General features: G+C 40.5%; 1 protein-coding gene across 1 annotated transcript in view; it reads right to left on the bottom strand.

The window, feature by feature from the left end:
* LOC126199866 (uncharacterized) overlaps positions 1-16,595 on the bottom strand; it is a 164,497-nt gene extending 147,902 nt beyond the window's left edge. The window contains exon 1 of the mRNA XM_049936662.1: positions 16,577-16,595. The gene's annotated coding sequence lies outside the window, so the exon portion shown is untranslated. The remainder of the gene's footprint in view (positions 1-16,576) is intronic.
* Positions 16,596-20,868: the final 4,273 nt, after the last annotated feature.

Here is a 20,868-nt window from a genome sequence, read left to right as displayed (position 1 = left end):
TCCATTTGTCCTTGGCTGTCGTCTTCCTCTTCTTCACTTTCTATTTCCTCACACAAGGTTTCACCTTCTAAACTAGGTGCAGTTGACTTAGTGGTTTTGCTCTCTTTTGAGTCCTTTCTATTTTGAAAGAATATTACATCTCTACTTGTGACAATCTTTTTAGTCAATGGATCCATTAATCGGTAGCCCTTTGAATTTTCACAATAGCCTACAAAAATATACTTTTTAGCTTTTGGATCCCATTTTCCTCTTAGCTGTTTTGGAATATGTGCCATTGCATCACACCCAAAAACCCTTATATTGCTTAGATCAGGTTTCTTTCCTATCCATATTTCATAAGGGGTTCTATTCTTTAATGCTTTTGTAGGTGATCTATTGTTCAAATATACAGCTGTTGACACTGCCTCTGCCCAAAAATCTTTGGATAATTCAGCGTCAGTCATCATGCTCCTTGCTTTCTCAACAATGGTCCTATTAGCCCTCTCAGCAACTCCATTTTGAGATGGGCTGTACCTTATGGTAGTTTGATGCCTGATTCCCTTTTCTGCCAGAAGTTTCTTCAATTTCTGGTTAGTATATTCTCTCCCATTATCAGACCTGATGATCTTGATCTTCTTTCCCGTCCACCTTTCAATCATATTGTAATATTCCTCAAAAATATCTCTCACTTGGTCTTTAGAACTAAGAAAATAAACATGAGTATATCGTGAGTAATCATCAATAAACGTAAGAAAATAATTACCCCCACCTCTGGATTCACACTCCATCGGGCCACATACATCTGTGTGGATTAACTGTAAGACTTCTGTGGACTTACTCTTACTAGTCTTGAAGGGTAACCTTGCTTGTTTTCCCTTTATACATGTCACACAAGGATCCTTGGACACACTAAAATTCTGTATTCCCTCTACCATATCCTTTATTATAGACACACTCTTTCTATCTAGATGTCCAAGCCTCTGGTGCCATAAAAAACCTTCTGCTGAATATACTGAATCACTAACATCTTTATGTTTACTGTCAATAGTATCCAACTTAAAAATACCCCTTTCGTTACTTGCTGTAGCTATAACTTCACCACTTTCACTGATTACTCTTGCACCCTGCATGTCAAAAGTGACTGTATTTCCTTTCTTGACAATTTCCCCTACAGACAGCAGGTTAGTTGCCACATTTTTCACATAATGAACATTGTGTGCTGTAACCATATCTGATTCACCATTTACACTTACATGTAGATCTAGTTTCCCAGCCAGGTGACACTGGAGCTTGTTGCCATCAACAGTAGATATTCCCATATGAGTCTTATCTTTGATGTCATAAAGAAGTGATTTATCTTTAACAATATGCACAGATGCACCTGAGTCTAAAATCGATTCCATATCACGATTACTCATCCCACCAAAAGAATAAAAACATGAGAGTGCCTTATCTTTGTTATTGGTCCTTCTCTCTGGGCTATAACATACCTCTTTTGCTGAGTGTCTGATCTTGGGCTTACTTTTTCTTTGCACTGAGACGCAATATGTCCCATCTTCTGACATTTATAGCACCTCACCGGTTTTCCGTTTTTATTTTTTGAGTAGAGAGCAGACGCACCTTCTTTGTCCAATGTACAACAGCTTGGAGCACTCTTTACGTCCTGCAGGATTTTTCACCTTAACACTGTCGCGTATGATTGGTATACCCGAGCTTTCAAGTCCCATAATCATAGGTGCATACCTTTCGGGCAGTCCTGCCAACAGCAATGTTCCTATCCATTCGTCAGCGATCTCGAATCTGATGTTTCTCAGTCGGTTCGACGTGGTTATTATTTTGTTAACGTATTCCTCTACACTCTTACATTTGTCCAGGCGAGTGGTAATTAGCTCGCGTAATAATCCTACTTTTCTCGTAAGACCACCATCCTCGAATGCACTTCGTAAATTGTCCCAGACTTCTTTCGCTGTAGCAGCTTTTTCAACGTGAACATAATTCACCGAATCAATCAGTAATATCAATTTTGATTTTGCATTCCTATCTTTTTTTGAATAATTCTGATCTGTGGATTTCATTGTCCCATTTACCACGTCCCATAGGTCGTCTAAACGTAAATACGCTTCTACTGCGAACTTCCAGGTTGCATAGTTTTCGCGACCTATAAGTCTTTCAATCTGTGGAATTTGTGCCGCACTCATTCTTAACAGTAACTTGCTTTTTATTGCCGTAAGGAACACCGAAAAATAATGCGGAAAAAAAATTGCGATCGTCTTGTAAGGATAACTCGCACTTCACGTAAATTGGAACTTTTCCAATACTTTCTCCCTACTATTTTATTGATATACTTATTCCAAATGCAGCCTGGGCCCATAACCTATTGGAATTTGCGCAGCTGAATAAGTATTAAGGAGAAAAAATGGACATTTTACTAATAAGTTTATTTGCACATTCAAGAACAAAAAAATTTACAGCGAACACAACAGAATAATTAGCGCACACAAAGAATGTTAGACAATGCCAAAGAGGTCTATTTTACACAGTGCACTTTGCGCCGCCCCCCCATGAACCATGGACCTTGCCGTTGGTGGGGAGGCTTGCGTGCCTTAGCGATACAGATGGCCGTACCGTAGGTGCAACCACAACGGAGGGGTATCTGTTGAGAGGCCAGACAAACATGTGGTTCCTGAAGAGGGGCAGCAGCCTTTTCAGTAGTTGCAGGGGCAACAGTCTGGATGATTGACTGATCTGGCCTTGTAACACTAACCAAAACGGCCTTGCTGTGCTGGTACTGCGAATGGCTGAAAGCAAGGGGAAACTACAGCCGTAATTTTTCCCGAGGACATGCAGCTTTACTGTATGATTAAATGATGATGGCGTCCTCTTGGGTAAAATATTCCGGAGGTAAAATAGTCCCCCATTCGGATCTCCGGGCGGGGACTACTCAAGAGGACATCGTTATCAGGAGAAAGAAAACCGGCGTTCTACGGATCGGAGCATGGAATGTCAGATCCCTTAATCAGGCAGGTAGGTTAGAAAATTTAAAAAGGGAAATGGATAGGTTAAAGTTAGATATAGTGGGAATTAGTGAAGTTCGGTGGCAGGAGGAACAAGACTTTTGGTCAGGTGATTACAGGGTTATAAATACAAAATCAAATAGGGGTAATGCAGGAGTAGGGTTAATAATGAATAAAAAAATAGGAGTGCGGGTTAGCTACTACAGACAGCATAGTGAACGCATTAATGTGGCCAAGATATACACAAGGCCCATGCCTACTACAGTAGTACAAGTTTATATGCCAACTAGCTCTGCAGATGATGAAGAAATTGATGAAATGTATGACGAGATAAAAGAAATTATTCAAGTAGTGAAGGGAGACGAAAATTTAATAGTCATGGGTGACTGGAATTCGTCAGTAGGAAAAGGGAGAGAAGGAAACATAGTAGGTGAATATGGATTGGGGGGAAGAAATGAAAGAGGAAGCCGCCTTGTAGAATTTTGCACAGAGCATAACTTAATCATAGCTAACACTTGGTTCAAGAATCATAAAAGAAGGTTGTATACCTGGAAGAATCCTGGAGATACTAAAAGGTATCAGATAGATTATATAATGGTAAGAGAGAGATTTAGGAACCAGGTTTAAAATTGTAAGACATTTCCAGGGGCAGATGTGGATTCTGACCACAATCTATTGGTTATGAACTGCAGATTGAAACTGAAGAAACTGCAAAAAGGTGGGAATTTAAGGAGATGGGACCTGGATAAACTGAAAGAACCAGAGGTTGTAGAGAGTTTCAGGGAGAGCATAAGGGAACAATTGACAGGAATGGGGGAAAGAAATACAGTAGAAGAAGAATGGGTAGCTCTGAGGGATGAAGTAGTGAAGGCAGCAGAGGATCAAGTAGGTAAAAAGACGAGGGCTAGTAGAAATCCTTGGGTAAGAGAAGAAATATTGAATTTAATTGATGAAAGGAGAAAATATAAAAATGCAGTAAATGAAGCAGGCAAAAAGGAATACAAACGTCTCAAAAATGAGATCGACAGGAAGTGCAAAATGGCTAAGCAGGGATGGCTAGAGGACAAATGTAAGGATGTAGAGGGTTGTCTCACTAAGGGTAAGATAGATATTGCCTACAGGAAAATTAGAGAGACCTTTGGAGAGAAGAGAACTACTTGTATGAATATCAAGAGCTCAGATGGCAACCCAGTTCTAAGCAAAGAAGGGAAGGCAGAAAGGTGGAAGGAGTATGTAGAGGGTTTATACAAGGGCGATGTACGTCAGGACAATATTATGGAAATGGAAGAGGATGTAGATGAAGATGAAATGGGAGATAAGATACTGCGTGAAGAGTTTGACAGAGCACTGAAAGACCTGAGTCGAAACAAGGCCCCGGGAGTAGACAACATTCCATTAGAACTACTGACAGCTTTGGGAGAGCCAGTCCTGACAAAACTCTACCATCTGGTGAGCAAGATGTATGAGACAGGCGAAATACCCACAGACTTCAAGAAGAATATAATAATTCCAATCCCAAAGAAAGCAGGTGTTGACAGATGTGAAAATTACCGAACTATCAGTTTAATAAGTCACAGCTGCAAAATACTAACGCGAATTCTTTACAGACGAATGGAAGATCAGTTTGGATTCCGTAGAAATGTTGGAACACGAGAGGCAATACTAACCTTACGACTTATCTTAGAAGAAAGATTAAGAAAAGACAAACCTACGTTTCTAGCATTTGTAGACTTAGAGAAAGCTTTTGACAACGTTAACTGGAATACTCTCTTTCAAATTCTGAAGCTGACAGGGGTAAAATACAGAGAGCGAAAGGCCATTTACAATTTGTACAGAAACCAGATGGCAGTTATAAGAGTCGAGGGGCATGAAAGGGAAGCAGTGGTTGGGAAGGGAGTGAGACAGGGTTGTAGTCTCTCCCCGATGTTATTTAATCTGTATATTGAGCAAGCAGTAAGGGAAATAAAAGAAAAATTCGGAGTAGGTATTAAAATTCATGGAGAAGAAGTAAAAACATTGAGGTTCGCCGATGACATTGTAATTCTGTCAGAGACAGCAAAGGACTTGGAAGAGCAGTTGAACGGAATGGACAGTGTCTTGAAAGGAGGATATAAGATGATCATCAACAAAAGCAAAATGAGGATAATGGAATGTAGTCAAATTAAATCGGGTGATGCTGAGGGGATTAGATTAGGAAATGAGACACTTAAAGTAGCAAATGAGTTTTGCTATTTAGGGAGTAGAATAACTGATGATGGTCGAAGTAGAGAGGATATAAAATGTAGACTGGCAATGGCAAGGAAATCGTTTCTGAAGAAGAGAAATTTGTTAACATCGAGTATAGATTTAAGTGTCAGGAAGTCGTTTCTGAAAGTATTTGTATGGAGTGTAGCCATGTATGGAAGTGAAACATTGACGATAACCAGTTTGGACAAGAAGAGAATAGAAGCTTTCGAAATGTGGTGCTACCTGAAGATAAGGTGGGTAGATCATGTAACTAATGAGGAGGTATTGAATAGGATTGGGGAGAAGAGAAGTTTGTGGCACAACTTGACTAGAAGAAGGGATCGGTTGGTAGGACATGTTTTGAGGCATCAAGGGATCACAAATTTAGCATTGGAGGGCAATGTGGAGGGTAAAAATCGTAGAGGGAGACCAAGAGATGAATACACTAAGCAGATTCAGAAGGATGTAGGTTGCAGTAGGTACTGGGAGATGAAGAAGCTTGCACAGGATAGAGTAGCATGGAGAGCTGAATCAAACCAGTCTCAGGACTGAAGACAACAACAACAACAACAACAACAACAACAACTTTCTCTTTCTGTTTTTCAAGTAGCTTCACTTTGTATTCACCTTCTTTTTTACCGTAATCTACCATACAATTTTATCCCGCCTATATATACTCAATAATACATAACCCAGTTCCAAACCATAACAAAAAAAATTTTTTCCGCTTTCAACACTACTGCTGCTATAAAATCCACCGTTTCCAGTTCACAAACAGTTCCTTTCACCTATTAAACAAACATTTGTTCGAGAAGATATAGACTTCACTAACATAACCAAATTTGACAGCTTATCTAAAGAAAGAGACATAGAACTCTCAATAGTAGAACTGCCAACTAGCAATTCTGTAATCATCTGTGTTTATAGATCACCAGATGGCGATAAAAAAGTTTTTTATAATCATATGGAAGAGCTGTTAGAGGACTTCAACACCATTAAAAAAATATTATCATATGTGGAGATTTCAATGTTGATTTCTCCAAACCCATTAAATTTAAAGATGAAGTCAAAGACTTACTGAAGTCCTTTAACCTAAATCCAACTATAACCAACCCAACTCGTATAACCACTACTTCTGCAACAACCATAGATCAGGTGTTTGTGAACACAGATAAATATATCTGCAACACACAGACGGCAAACACAATGCCCAAATACTAACAACCGCTATTCCAGGAAACACGAAAGCCCAGAAAACTAGAACTATTGTGAGGAATTTTAATAATGAAGACATAAATTACTTTTGTTCTCTCTTGAGAAGAGAAATCTGGACTGATGTTTACAGTTCAAACAGTACAGATGACAAGTTTGATAAATTTATGGCCACATACAAACATTTTTTTGAAATAACCTTTCCTAAACAAACATCACTTATAAATTCGGTGCACAAACCAAATAAGTGGATCACAACAGGAATAAAAATATCATGTCAGAATAAAAGAAACTTATATGAATAATCAAAGCAAACCACAAATCCTGTATTTATTAACTACTTTAAACAATATAAACAAATACATAGACAAGTTATAACGAAAGCAAAGAAAATGAAAAATGACAAACAAATAAAAAATTCCAGGAATAAGACTAAAGCAACCTGGATTATCATAAAAAGAGAAACAGGTACTACATAATTAGCCCACAAAAATATAGAACTTCATGAAAACAACAATAAATTAATCAACCCCACAGAAGTGGCTAATAAATTTAACAATTACTTTTCTAATGTAGCACACGACCTGATTACCAAACATTACAACTCACAACCAGATGGCAATACACTCCAGTCAGAGACAAAACTTCTTACAAGAACCCTATTCATGTCTGCAACAACACCTGAGGAATTATCTGTCATTATAAAAAGGTTACCCAATAAGTATTCAGCAGGTACTGATGAAATACCAGATATTATCATCAAAGCAAGTATAACATATATCGTAGAACCATTAACGGATATTTTCAATTCATCATTTGTGAGTGGTATATTCCCGAAATGATGAAATACCAGATATTATCATCAAAGCAAGTATAACATATATCATAGAACCATTAACGGATATTTTCAATTCATCATTTTTTAGTGGTATATTCCCGAAAAATCTGAAAATGGCAAAAGTGACACCACTGTACAAGAAAGGGGACAAACATGAAGCTGCAAACTGTAGACCTGTATCAGTATTGTCAGGCTTTGGTAAAATTCTTGAAAAACTATTTCTTAGAAGGCTGACAGCCTTTCTAAATAAAGAAAACCTAATAAGTGATGCGCAACACGGATTCAGAACTGGCAGATCAACACAGTCAGCTATTTATACCTTCTTAAATGAAATTCTAACTGCAGTAGATAATAAGCAACATGTGTCTGGCATATTACTTGACCTTAGTAAAGCCTTCGATGTAATTGATCGTAATACTCTGTTGCAGAAGCTAGGTAATTATGGAATACGAGGCCTGCCAAACAAGTGGATACATTCCTACCTTCATGACCATCAACAGATCACTCAAATAAAATACAAAGACATAAAAACAGAAAAAAATTGTAATTTTTACAGTAATGCACAAAACATTACATATGGAGTTCCTCAAGTGTCAGTCCTTGGGCCAATTCTTTTCATTCTTTATGTTAATGATTTGTCAGAAAAAAATAACTAAAGGGAAACAGTACTTTTTGCAGATGACACAAATATCCTAATCAAATCACGTGATGAGGAAAGCCTACAAAAAACAGCTACAGGTAAAATACAAAATTTGGCACAATGGTTCAGAACAAACAAGCTAATAATAAATAATGAAAAAACAGTGACAGTCAATTTCCACAATTCACAGAAACTACATCCTGCAAGACCAATTTTTAAAACTGATGGAAAAACTGTCTCATCCGTGAGCGACACAAAATTTTTTGGTATACATATTCAGCAGAACCTAAAATGGGAGACACATTTTAACCATGTAAATAAAAAGCTTAACACACTTACGTACGCAGTAAGAATCCTCACACAAAATACAAGCCGTGCATCTGTGATCAGAATGTACCATGGCAGTGTTCAATCACTACTGATGTATAGCATTATCTTTTGGGGGAACCCCATAGGTACAATCAAAACATTTAGGCTACAGAAAAAGATTGTTAGAATAATAAACCATGCTAAGTACAGAGACTCCTGTAGACCAATATTTTAAAATCTCAGTATACTGCCTCTTCATTGCTTATATATGTATGAAATAGTAAATTTCATAAAAGGAAGTATTTTAACAAATGGAAATATCTTCAAATATAACTGTGATTACCACCATCATGATACTAGGCAGAAGCATTACTTACGTGTCAATACAGTAAGTACAAACATTTGTAAGAGAGGAGTGTATCATACTGGCATAATGCTGTACAATCACATGCCATCCTATTTGAAACAGATGCAAAATTTACAAAAGTTTAAAGTGAAACTGAAAGAGTACTTGCTTGACCACTGCTTCTATTCTGTTTCCGAGTTTTTAGAGTAACAGAAAAGTGTAGTGTAATTGCTCAGATATTCTTAATAAGTCTATCATTTTATTTTATTATATTAAATTTGTCATCATTATTCAACATGTATTGAATAATTTTTAATTATTTATCCTTTCAAAATAACAATTTGTATGGTGATGTATATACTGTACCAACCTGACTTGTCCTACATCGTTTGTGCAAAATATGTACCTAAACACGATTTACAGGACCAATAAAGAAATACAAACACAAAATACAAATACCATTTTGGCTAGTTCTAACAACTTTTGCTTTACTTCCATTCCCGTTTTTCCCACATCACTGAACATTTTAGACGTTTCCCACAGGTTTTAACGTCATTATTTCTTCGTCAGACAATTGTTAGCCTCATTTTCATAATCTGCCACCACAAAACCACTCCTTTTAATACATTTACACGCAGTTTTTTCGAAATTTTCCCAAATTTCTCCACCCTTTAACGTGTTTTGGCGGCAACACAACCACCTAACCTTTGTGCATATCGTTGTTCACCAACCCAAGTTCACCACAGGACCAACATAGCTCAGCTTTAACCAACACTCTTTCAACTTTTTTCACACCAGATTTCCAGGTGATTTCTAGTTCACCTTTATCCCTCCCCATATATTTTTATTTTCATTTCAGCCTCATGTTACACTTTCCACCTTCTAATACCATGTCATCCTCACAACATCCCCACAACAACCCCATTAAGTTTTATTTACATTCCCTCCGCAAACATGCCATCACCCTAGCCAAATTACGCTCCCATATTTTATTTAGTCAGGCTTGTCTGACATTTGCCATTACCCCCAAAGGCCTCACACTTAGTTCCCATCTCTGGCTGCAACCCTTCTTTCCATCAGTCCCTATACCAGTTCCAAACTGAACAATCCAATGCCCTCACCCACCTAATCCTTCACCTACACATCAACTCAGCCAATGAACACACCTGTCAACTCCTATCCTTCATAAAAGTCCTCGATCTTTCCTCTCCCACATCCACACCGACTGTTCAGAGCATCCTCCTACAGGCCAACCGCAAATTAGAACAGCATGCCACCCTCCACCTAAAAAAACTATCCAATCTCCTGGTTTCCCACTTCCAGAAAGGCAACTCACTCACCCTTCACAACCTTTACAGCAAACCTCAACCTCCTCTCATTGCACACAAACCCAGTCTCTCCCATCTACTCAATCTCCCATTTCCAGCTCCACTACCCCCAAAACCTCAAAATTCTAATCAACACAATCTGGAACCACAACACCCTAATTCAGTAGTTAACCTTTCCTCCAAACCTCTCTCCCAATCCGAAACCTCTGTCCTATCCAAAGGCCTCACTTTCAGCCCTACTCCCAGATTCAACCAAACAGCCCTTGTCAAAGATTTACTGTCCTACACTCGTACTCTCTGCTGGAAATATCACTTTGCCACGAAGAAAAATGATCCTAATCCTACTCCTAATGATCCAACTCCCCAAGACACTATCCAAATTGAACCCTGCCTGGAAGAGTTCCGTCCTCCATCACAGTGGGACCCACCTCCTCTTCCTCAAAAATCACCCTCTCCAAACCTCAGTATCACTAAGAACGAAATTAAGTACCGAATGAATTGCAAACAACCAATTATTTAAATAAATGCACACAAAGAATATTTCGAGCAATATGCTGCGATCTCTTTTAAAATCACATTCAATTATTTTAATGTACCTACAATGATAGCGCTTATCCAGAACACAGAACTGTTCTTTTTTATCTATGGCTGAAAGTTATTATCTGTGAGTAATGTATGACGTCCTTCACATGACCTTTTTCACTGACACTACCTATTCGAAAAGAACCACGTATGTAACATTGATGAGATTTACCTACATATGCCAACTGGAGAGCAGGATACAAATGTTGTGTATAGCTATATAGCTCAACTAAAGATTGGGATACTAGTGTCACTGCTGTTATCAAAACTATAAGTTTCAGTCGATACTATTAGCATCGAAGGCGCAAAAAAAACTGTACCCCATAGTGAAGTGCGGGATACAAATTGTATATATGTCGTCTTATTGCCTCTTCGCGTAGTTCAGCTGAGGTGCAGGTCGCAAATGTAACGTCCATTTCCACGTTTTCGTTAGCAGTATATAGGGTACAAATATTATGTACGTAGGTTCTTCTGCCATCGGTAGTACTACTATCTATGTAAGGACAGGCTATTAGTGGTAGCGGAGGAACCGGCCGAAGTGGCCGTGCGGTTCTAGGCGCTGCAGTCTGGAACCGCGAGACCGCTACGGTCGCAGGTTCGAATCCTGCCTCGGGCATGGATGTGTGTGATGTCCTTAGGTTAGTTAGGTTTAACTAGTTCTACGTTCTAGGGGACTAATGACCTCAGAAGTTGAGTCCCATAGTGCTCAGAGCCATTTGAACCATATTTTTGGTAGCGGAGGCGAAAGAAACAACACATGTAAATTTTGTAGCCCATGCTTCAGTTGACCTATATAGTTCAACTGAACGAAAACGAAGAAATCGACGTACGCTAAGCTTCTATCCCATATTGTAGTTAACCAATACAGTTCGAATGAGGTTCGAGATACAGCCCATGAGGTATTCTATGCTACCAATATTTCCATCCATTTTTTCCCCATCGTTATCCACAGAAATAATATGATACAAACACACGATATCCTTAACGTGAAAACATTACCTGCCTTGATATATGTCAACCATATTTATTGTCTTTCGTATTCATTTGTGTCTGAACACTCTTGTCAGCTGTTACATCTGTGTAAAAAATTGTCTCTGGCAAATTCTGACGTCATTGGCGAAAGCTGACGGGTTGTATCCCGTGCTTCACTAGACCCAGAAAAAGGCGTCCAGGGCAAAGAGACGAACTATATTTGTTTCAGTACCTCTGCTTCCACAAGTTGTGTTTGCAGGAAAAAGTTAATGTAAGTGACACTCTCCCTATATTTTGCGTGATATTGGCAGAGTTACCCAGACGGGTCTAGTTTAGCAGGGGATACAACTCGTCGGCTTTGACCAATGACGTCAGAATTCGCCAGAGAGCATGTATTACAAAGATGAAAGAGCTGAGAAGAATGATCAGAAACAAAGGAATGCCAGAGAGAAAAACTGTACTTCACATATATAAGGACCAGTAGTATTTTCACGTTAACGATATCGTGTGTTTGTATCTTAGTATTTCTCCGCAAAATACAATGGAAAGAAATGAATGAAATATGTTACTAGCAAAGAATACATCACGTTACATGTATGTCAGTTGTATCTCGAAAGTCTTTCGAACTGTATTGCTTAAGTGTAGTACGGGATACAAGTTCAGCGTAGTCGATTTCTTAGTTTCAACTAGCATTGCTGTCCTGTTGTTTACTTGAACTATGTATCCCCTGCTTCACTAAACCGCAAATGAAACACCCGATACAAATTAAAAGCTCATTCGAAGTGTGTTTCTTAAGTACAGTCCGGAATACGAGTTTGTCGTAAGTCGATTTCTTCGTTTTCACTAGCATTACTGTCATGTTCTTCACCTGAACGATGTATCCTCCGCTTCAGTAAACCCTAAGTGGAACACGGGATACAAATTGTAGATGTGCTGTTTATTTCGTCTCCGCTATTCAAAAATGGTTCAAATGGCTCTGAGCACAATGGGACTTAACATCTGTGGTCATAAGTCCCCTAGAACTTAGAACTACTTAAACCTAACTAACCTAAGGACATCACACACATCCACACCCGAGGCAGGATTCGAACCTGCGACCGTAGCGGTCACGCGGTTCCAGACGGAAGCGCCTAGAACCGCACGGCCACACCGGGCGGCCGTCTCCGCTATTACTAACAGTCTTTTCTTACGTACATATCAGTATTACTGATGACAGAAGGACCTACGTATGTAATATATGTATACCAGACTTCCATTGACCTTGATATATGTACACTGGTAACGAAAACGTGGAAATACACGTACATTACATTTGCAACCTGTACCTCAATTGAACTACACGGAGACAAGAAGACGACACATGTACAATTTGCATCCCATACTTCACTATGGGGTACAGTTTTCTTGTTGCCTTGGACGCTAATAGTATCCCATTCGTTACTTGAGCTATATAGCTATACGCAACATTTGTATCTTGCTCGCCAGTTGACATATATAGTGTCAGTGTAAAGGCGAAGTGAAGGACGGGATACAAATTATAGTTGTGTCGTCAGTGTAAAGGCGAAGTGAAGGATGGGATGCAAATTTTAGTTGTGTCGGGGGTTTCGCCTGTAATATAGCAATTACACATTCGAAAATGTCGAACTGATACTAGTGCTGGGAAACGAAAGAAGATCGACAGCTGAGAAATTTCTATTACGTACTTCACAACACGAAAACACACATATTGGTGGAATAAAACTGTGAAATATGTCAAAATTGTGAAATACAGTGAAAGAAGCCAATGGAAAAGTGAGCTTACCACACGGAAATATCGAGGAATAACCGAAGCTCGTCTAGACAGACAGTAACGAAAATTACATACCCACAAACAGGCAAATCCATTTCTATAAACGAAAATAAGACACTAAAAATTGTTCTACAGTAACAAACTACGAGTAATACTCCAAATTACCTCAATATCATTATGAATAATTATTTTAATGTACAACGATAGCGCTTATCCGGAATGCAGAACTGTTTTATTATCTATGCCTCGAAGTGAAGACGTTACTATCTATGACTAATGTATGACATCATTGGTCAAAGCCGACGGGTTGTATCCTCTCCTTCACTAGACCCACCCAGGCTATGGCAAGAAGGGATTTGTTCCCGTAGCGTACACATAATATGGACTTTCACATGACGACAACACCGACGACGAGTAAGGCAAGTCGTCTCCTTTGTAATTACAAGTATTTTTGTAACGCTCTTCTTTTGTCGTTGCTGTAGTGACAACCGTAAATATACTCATAACGCCCGCCATCATAGTCGCATGATCGATTTACAATTGCACGTTCGATATGCATCGTTTGGACCCCGGACTTCGATAGGCAATCATTCTTGCAAATTACCGAAAACAGAACCGAATGCAAACTATACACATACGATAATCTTCACAATAAAACTACACAGACACAACCATGAAATTATTGGATAATCACATAACTTACTGCGGTCGATAACGAAAACAAACCCATGCCAACGATTTCCAATTTAGGACAGTTAATCTTTTCACGACAACAGCAAGTAAAAGCGAAATCGTCAATATATAGATCACAATAGATACTAGTTTACTTATTTAAGCTACAATAACTTAATAAAATGTTTTTCCACGAGTAAACACCTATATTTACGAACGCACCGAGTAAACACACACGCTAACGGCTTGCACTCTAGAACAGTTATATTTCAGGAAAACTACATAAGTAAAAGCGAAACCTTCAATATATAAATCACAATAGATACTCATTTACTTATTTAAGCTACAATATTGCCTTAATAAATTGTTTTTCCTTCTGTACACACCTATATTTACGAACGCACTAATGCACTGAGTAAACACACACGTCTGCTCAAAAGAGCTTAGAATAAATAATTAACAATATATATTCCATTGTAATGCAACAGATGCAATGGCGTTGTTCCCAAATGTGAATGAATTATGAAGCATGTGTTAGAGGTTAGGGGGGGACATGGGATCCCCACCCCCACCCCCCCTCCCACCAGACATCTTGGGTGTGGTGTCACATTGGTTTGCAATATAGACCAACGTCTTGATGAGTGTGGAAGATGGTAATTTGATTTGGAATTAGCGAAGCAAAATGTTATGAATGCAAAATGAAAGTTTTGGTAATAGACTTATCATAAAATCTACAACTGCAAAGTACATTCTGAAAACATATACCAAAATGGGAAAGTCACTGATAGGTATTTTAAAACATATTCCAGATAATGGGCAAGTCACGGACGATTATTTTGATGTATATCGCGTCCATATACTAAAAGAAAGGTAAGTTTCCAATGAGGCAAAGAAATGTAACACACTGTAATCATACTGTGCCACCAAAACTATCATACTGGGTATATAACGTAACCGTAAAGACAATCACTACTGTTTAGCAATCACAAAAATCAATTTAAATAGGCAATGTTACATAAATTTCAAATACACTCCTGGAAATGGAAAAAAGAACACATTGACACCGGTGTGTCAGACCCACCATACTTGCTCCGGACACTGCGAGAGGGCTGTACAAGCAATGATCACACGCACGGCACAGCGGACACACCACGAACCGCGGTGTTGGCCGTCGAATGGCGCTAGCTGCGCAGCGTTTGTGCACCGCCGCCGTCAGTGTCAGCCAGTTTGCCTTGGCATACGGAGCTCCATCGCAGTCTTTAACACTGGTAGCATGCCGCGACAGCGTGGACGTGAACCGTATGTGCAGTTGACGGACTTTGAGCGAGGGCGTATAGTGGGTATGCGGGAGGCCGGGTGGACGTACCGCCGAATTGCTCAACACGTGGGGCGTGAGGTCTCCACAGTACATCGATGTTGTCGCCAGTGGTCGGCGGAAGGTGCACGTGCCCGTCGACCTGGGACCGGACCGCAGCGACGCACGGATGCACGCCAAGACCGTAGGATCCTACGCAGTGCCGTAGGGGACCGCACCGCCACTTCCCAGCAAATTAGGGACACTGTTGCTCCTGGGGTATCGGCGAGGACCATTCGCAACCGTCTCTATGAAGCTGGGCTACGGTCCCGCACACCGTTAGGCCGTCTTCCGCTCACGCCCCAACATCGTGCAGCCCGCCTCCAGTGGTGTCGCGACAGGCGTGAATGGAGGGACGAATGGAGACGTGTCGTCTTCAGCGATGAGAGTCGCTTCTGCCTTGGTGCCAATGATGGTCGTATGCGTGTTTGGCGCCGTGCAGGTGAGTGCCACAATCAGGACTGCATACGACCGAGGCACACAGGGCCAACACCCGGCATCATGGTGTGGGGAGCGATCTCCTACACTGGCCGTACACCACTGGTGATCGTCGAGGGGACACTGAATAGTGCACGGTACATCCAAACCGTCATCGAACCCATCCTTCTACCATTCCTAGACCGGCAAGGGAACTTGCTGTTCCAACAGGACAATGCACGTCCGCATGTATCCCGTGCCACCCAACGTGCTCTAGAAGGTGTAAGTCAACTACCCTGGCCAGCAAGATCTCCGGATCTGTCCCCCATTGAGCATGTTTGGGACTGGATGAAGCGTCGTCTCACGCGGTCTGCACGTCCAGCTCGAACGCTGGTCCAACTGAGGCGCCAGGTGGAAATGGCATTTCAAGCCGTTCCACAGGACTACATTCAGCATCTCTACGATCGTCTCCATGGGAGAATAGCAGCCTGCATTGCTGCGAAAGGTGGATATACACTGTACTAGTGCCGACATTGTGCATGCTCTGTTGCCTGTGTCTATGTGCCTGTGGTTCTGTCAGTGTGATCATGTGATGTATCTGACCCCAGGAATGTGTCATAAAGTTTCCCCTTCCTGGGACAATGAATTCACGGTGTTCTTATTTCAATTTCCAGGAGTGTATATAAGCAGCAGTCACTTTTTGCAGATCTACTAGTTGCTGTACCAGTAAAATCTGAGGAATCTTCTGTAGACACTGTGAAACCAATCTCCTCCTGTCTCATGGTCAGTTTCTACAAATTCTTTTCAAAAAAGAAATGTACGATGTAGCATTTAATTTAAGGTCATAAATATCAACTTAACTAAAAATGCTACTATGTTACAAGAGTGAAACACTTACTCGTTTGGATGGTGTGGAACCAGTTTCCAAGTTTCAACATTTAAAGCAGATGGCCTACGGTTCAGGAGGCTGGTTATCTCGTAAAACACATCTGCTAGTATTATTTCTCATCTCGGCACTCTCTCCTTAGAGATTTCCATTTTGACCTGAAATACAATATTAATCCGAGTTACATCCCGCCTAAACACAGATACAATATTCAGAATTAAATCACTCAAAATACTTTTATCTAAGAAGCTACACCAACCTTAACGATCTGGTGTTGTCATGTAGCCATCTTCAACCATAGCTTCCGCTAAGTGTGCTAAGTCGTCACTATTTCTTAATCTTCTTCCATCCACAGTGTCAATAGTTGCCTTTCTTCTATTAAGTGCAACATTTGGTCTGCCCAATACTTTTTTTCTTTAAGCGCGCAAAAGCTCGCTTCTTCCATCATACCAGACATAAAACCACCACAAAAAAAAGGGAAACAACATTTTATTGAAATCTGACATTCCGCTTTCGGTTCAGTATCGGTTGCGTTTACATGGGAGCGAAAACCGATTACGGAATTGGAAAACCTGCAACTACAAGCGGAATTCCAAAATCAGTTCTGAAGTGTTTACATGAAAAACCAAAAGTGGTATTGGGATATCGGTTTACGAAATCCAATTTTGGGAGCCACATATATATTGTGTTTACATGGGCTCCCAAAACCGCAATTCGTAAATCGATTTCCCTGTTCCACTTCTGGCTGGTCATGTAAACACTCCACTAAAGAATCTGGAAATCCGCTTCTAGTTGGTGATTTTCCAGCGCCGCAAATGGTTTGCGCGCCCACGTAAACGCTCAACCGATTTTGAAGCGGTATTGGACTGTCAGATTGCGTGCATTTCTTGTTACCTGTGAAATGTCGCGAAATAAGGCCGAAGCAAACGCTTATTCAGCAAAGAAGAAATACAGGACAGAGCAGAAGGTGATCCATATACTCCATCCAACAGAAGAAAAACACATATTACATTTGTTGGATGGCAAGAAATTCAGGAATACGGATATTTTTGCTGAGCCGGCGAAAGCCATGGCTGACGGCGCATATATACGTACACCAGATCAGTTATGGCAGGTTTACTTTTTAGATTATAATAATATGCGTGCTTTAAATTAAAAAAATTATTTGCGTTTAAATTGGATGTAACTCGCAATGTTACTGTATTTCAGACCGAAGTGGAAATCTCTGAAGAGAGGCTTCAACGCCGCCAAGAGGCGAAATACCATAAGCACTAATGATCGTTCGTATTTTCCGTTTTACGATGAAATGGCAAGTCTCTTTGACGAGAGGCCATCAGCTTTACTGCTAGAAAGCGGTGTAGATTCTACACCATGTGGAGAAGGTAAAAGTTTGGCTATAGTAAGGATTCAGCAGTTTCGTTACTTTTATATTTATGATATTAAATAAAACGCTAGATTGTACATTTCTTTATTGTACAGAATTTAGAGAAACCGAAACTTCAACATCAGAACCGCAACATGAGATTGCATTTACAGTTTGTCCAGATGACTCGCTGAATTTTCAGTGTCTGCAGCCAGCAGAACTGCAAAAAGTGAGTGTTGCTTACATTTGAAAGCTTGCCTTTTGAAAATGAGTTTTGTGAGTGATAGATAGTAGTGGATGTCTTCATGGTGTCATTGTATATCTGTTGGTTATAGTGGCTTATTATAATTACACAGTGCTCCTATTATATTACTTTGCGACCGCTCCCTCCCCCCTCTCGCCACCCCCCCCCCTCCCTCAACTTGCATTTTTCGTTGTTTCCATATAGTGTTTGTGCATAATAATTATAAAATGCTCATAATTTACGTGGCCTTTACCTATTATAATTTTTCTGTTGGCAATATTATAAATTTATTTCACTAACTTAAAGCCAAATTCACATACTCTGAACTAACCTAGATCTCAGGCTGCATTACAGGCTAAACTGGTTTCCATACCAAGATTTCAGTGGGACAGGTTGAGGGGGATTGGCATATCACACTTCAGGTTTCATGCTTGCTTAGCATTCATTCACATATTGGTGTCACACTATTGGTTTCACAATATATATATATATATATATATATATATATATATATATATATATATATATATATGTACAGAGTGAGTCACCTAACATTACCGCTGGATATATTTCGTAAACCACATCAAATACTGTCGAATCGATTCCACAGACCGAACGTGAGGAGAGGGGCTAGTGTAATTGGTTAATACAAACCATAAAAAAATGCACGGAAGTATGTTTTTTAACACAAACCTAGGTTTTTTAAATGGAACCCCGTTAGTTTTGTTAGCACATCTGAACATGTAAACAAATACGTAATCAGTGCCGTTTGTTGCATTGTAAAATGTTAATTACATCCGGAGATATTGTAACCTAAAGTTGACGCTTGAATACCACTCCTCCGCTGTTCGATCGTGTGTATCGGAGAGCACCGAATTACGTAGGGACCCAAAGGGAACGGTGATGGACCTTAGGTACAGAAGAGACTGGAACAGCACATTACGTCCACATGCTAACACCTTTTTATTGGTCTTTTCACTGACGCACATCTACATTACCATGAGGGGTGAGGTACACGTACACACGTGGTTTCCGTTTTCAATTACGGAGTGGAATAGAGTGTGTCCCGACATGTCAGGCCAATAGATGTTCAATGTGGTAGCCATCATTTGCTGCGCACAGTTGCAATCTCTGGCGTAATGAATGTCGTACACGCCGCAGTACATCTGGTGTAATGTCGCCGCAGGCTGCCACAATACGCTGTTTCATATCCTCTTGGGTTGTAGGCACATCACGGTACACATTCTCCTTTAACGTACCCCACAGAAGGAAGTCCAGAGTTGTAAGATCAGGAGAACGGGCTGGCCAATTTATGCGTCCTCCACGTCCTATGAAACGCCCGTCGAACATCCTGTCAAGGGTCAGCCTAGTGTTAATTGCGGAATGTGCAGGTGCACCATCATGCTGATACCACATACGTCGACGCGTTTCCAGTGGGACATTTTCGAGCAACGTTGGCAGATCATTCTGTAGAAACGCGATGTATGTTGCAGCTGTTTGGGCCCTTGCAATGAAGTGAGGACCAATGAGGTGGTCGCCAATGATTCCGCACCATACATTTACAGTCCATGGTAGCTGTCGCTCTACCTGTCTGAGCCAGCGAGGATTGTCCACGGACCAGTATTGCATGTTCCGTAGATTCACTGCCCTGTGGTTTGTGAAATCCGCTTCATCGGTAAACAGGTAGAACTGCAACGCATTCTCTGTTAATGCCCATTGACAGAATTGCACTCGATGATTAAAGTCATCACCATGTAATTGCTGATGTAGCGACACAGGAAACGGGTGAAAGCAGTGACGATGCAGTATGCGCATGACACTACTTTGACTCAGTCCACCGGCTCTCGCAATGTCCCATGTACTCATGTGTGGGTTCATGGCGACAGCAGCTAACACACCAACTGCACCCGCTTCTCTTGTGACGGGCCTGTTACGGACCCGTTTGTGTGCTACGACCATACCTGTTGCATACAGTTGGCGGTAGATGTTTTGCAATGTGCGGCACGTTGGATGCTCTCTGTCCGGGTACCGTTCTGCATACACCATGCAGGCTTCAGCTGCATTTCGTCGACACTCGCCATAGATGAGTATCATCTCCGCCTTTTCAGAGTTCGAATACACCATGGTCACAGTTCCTACAACACTACACTATCACAGACGTCTGGTAACATGGTGTACTACAGTTGGTCTGCGTGTGGAGACGAATGCAGAATAACAATAGCAGCAAGCGCTACATGCGGACACTGCGACAGCTAGACCAAACCACGACAGTGCACTACAGCCACACTCGTAAACACGGTCGTCATCGTAAACATGTCCCTGCAGATGCTGCTCGCCGACCGTGGCCTGTGTTTGTTACAACACGCAACTGAACGTCGGAGGTTTCAAGTGTCAACTTTAGGTTACAATATCTCCGGATGTAATTAACATTTTACAATGCAACAAACGGCACTGATTACGTATTTGTTTATATGTTCAGATGTGCCAACAAAACTAACGTAGTTCCATTCAAAAAAACCTAGGTTTGTGTTAAAAAACATACTTCCGTGCATTTTTTTATGGTTTGTATTAACCAATTACACTAGCCCCTCTCCTCACGTTCGGTCTGCGGAATCGATTCGTCAGTATTTCATGCGGTTTACGAAATATATCCAGCGGTAACGTTAGGTGACTCAACCTATATATATATATATATAT

Source organism: Schistocerca nitens, chromosome 1 (assembly GCF_023898315.1).
Source record: "Schistocerca nitens isolate TAMUIC-IGC-003100 chromosome 1, iqSchNite1.1, whole genome shotgun sequence".
Taxonomy (NCBI): Eukaryota; Metazoa; Arthropoda; class Insecta; order Orthoptera; family Acrididae; genus Schistocerca; species Schistocerca nitens.
Note: the sequence above shows the minus strand (reverse complement) of the source record. Positions and strands in the feature narration are given on the sequence as shown.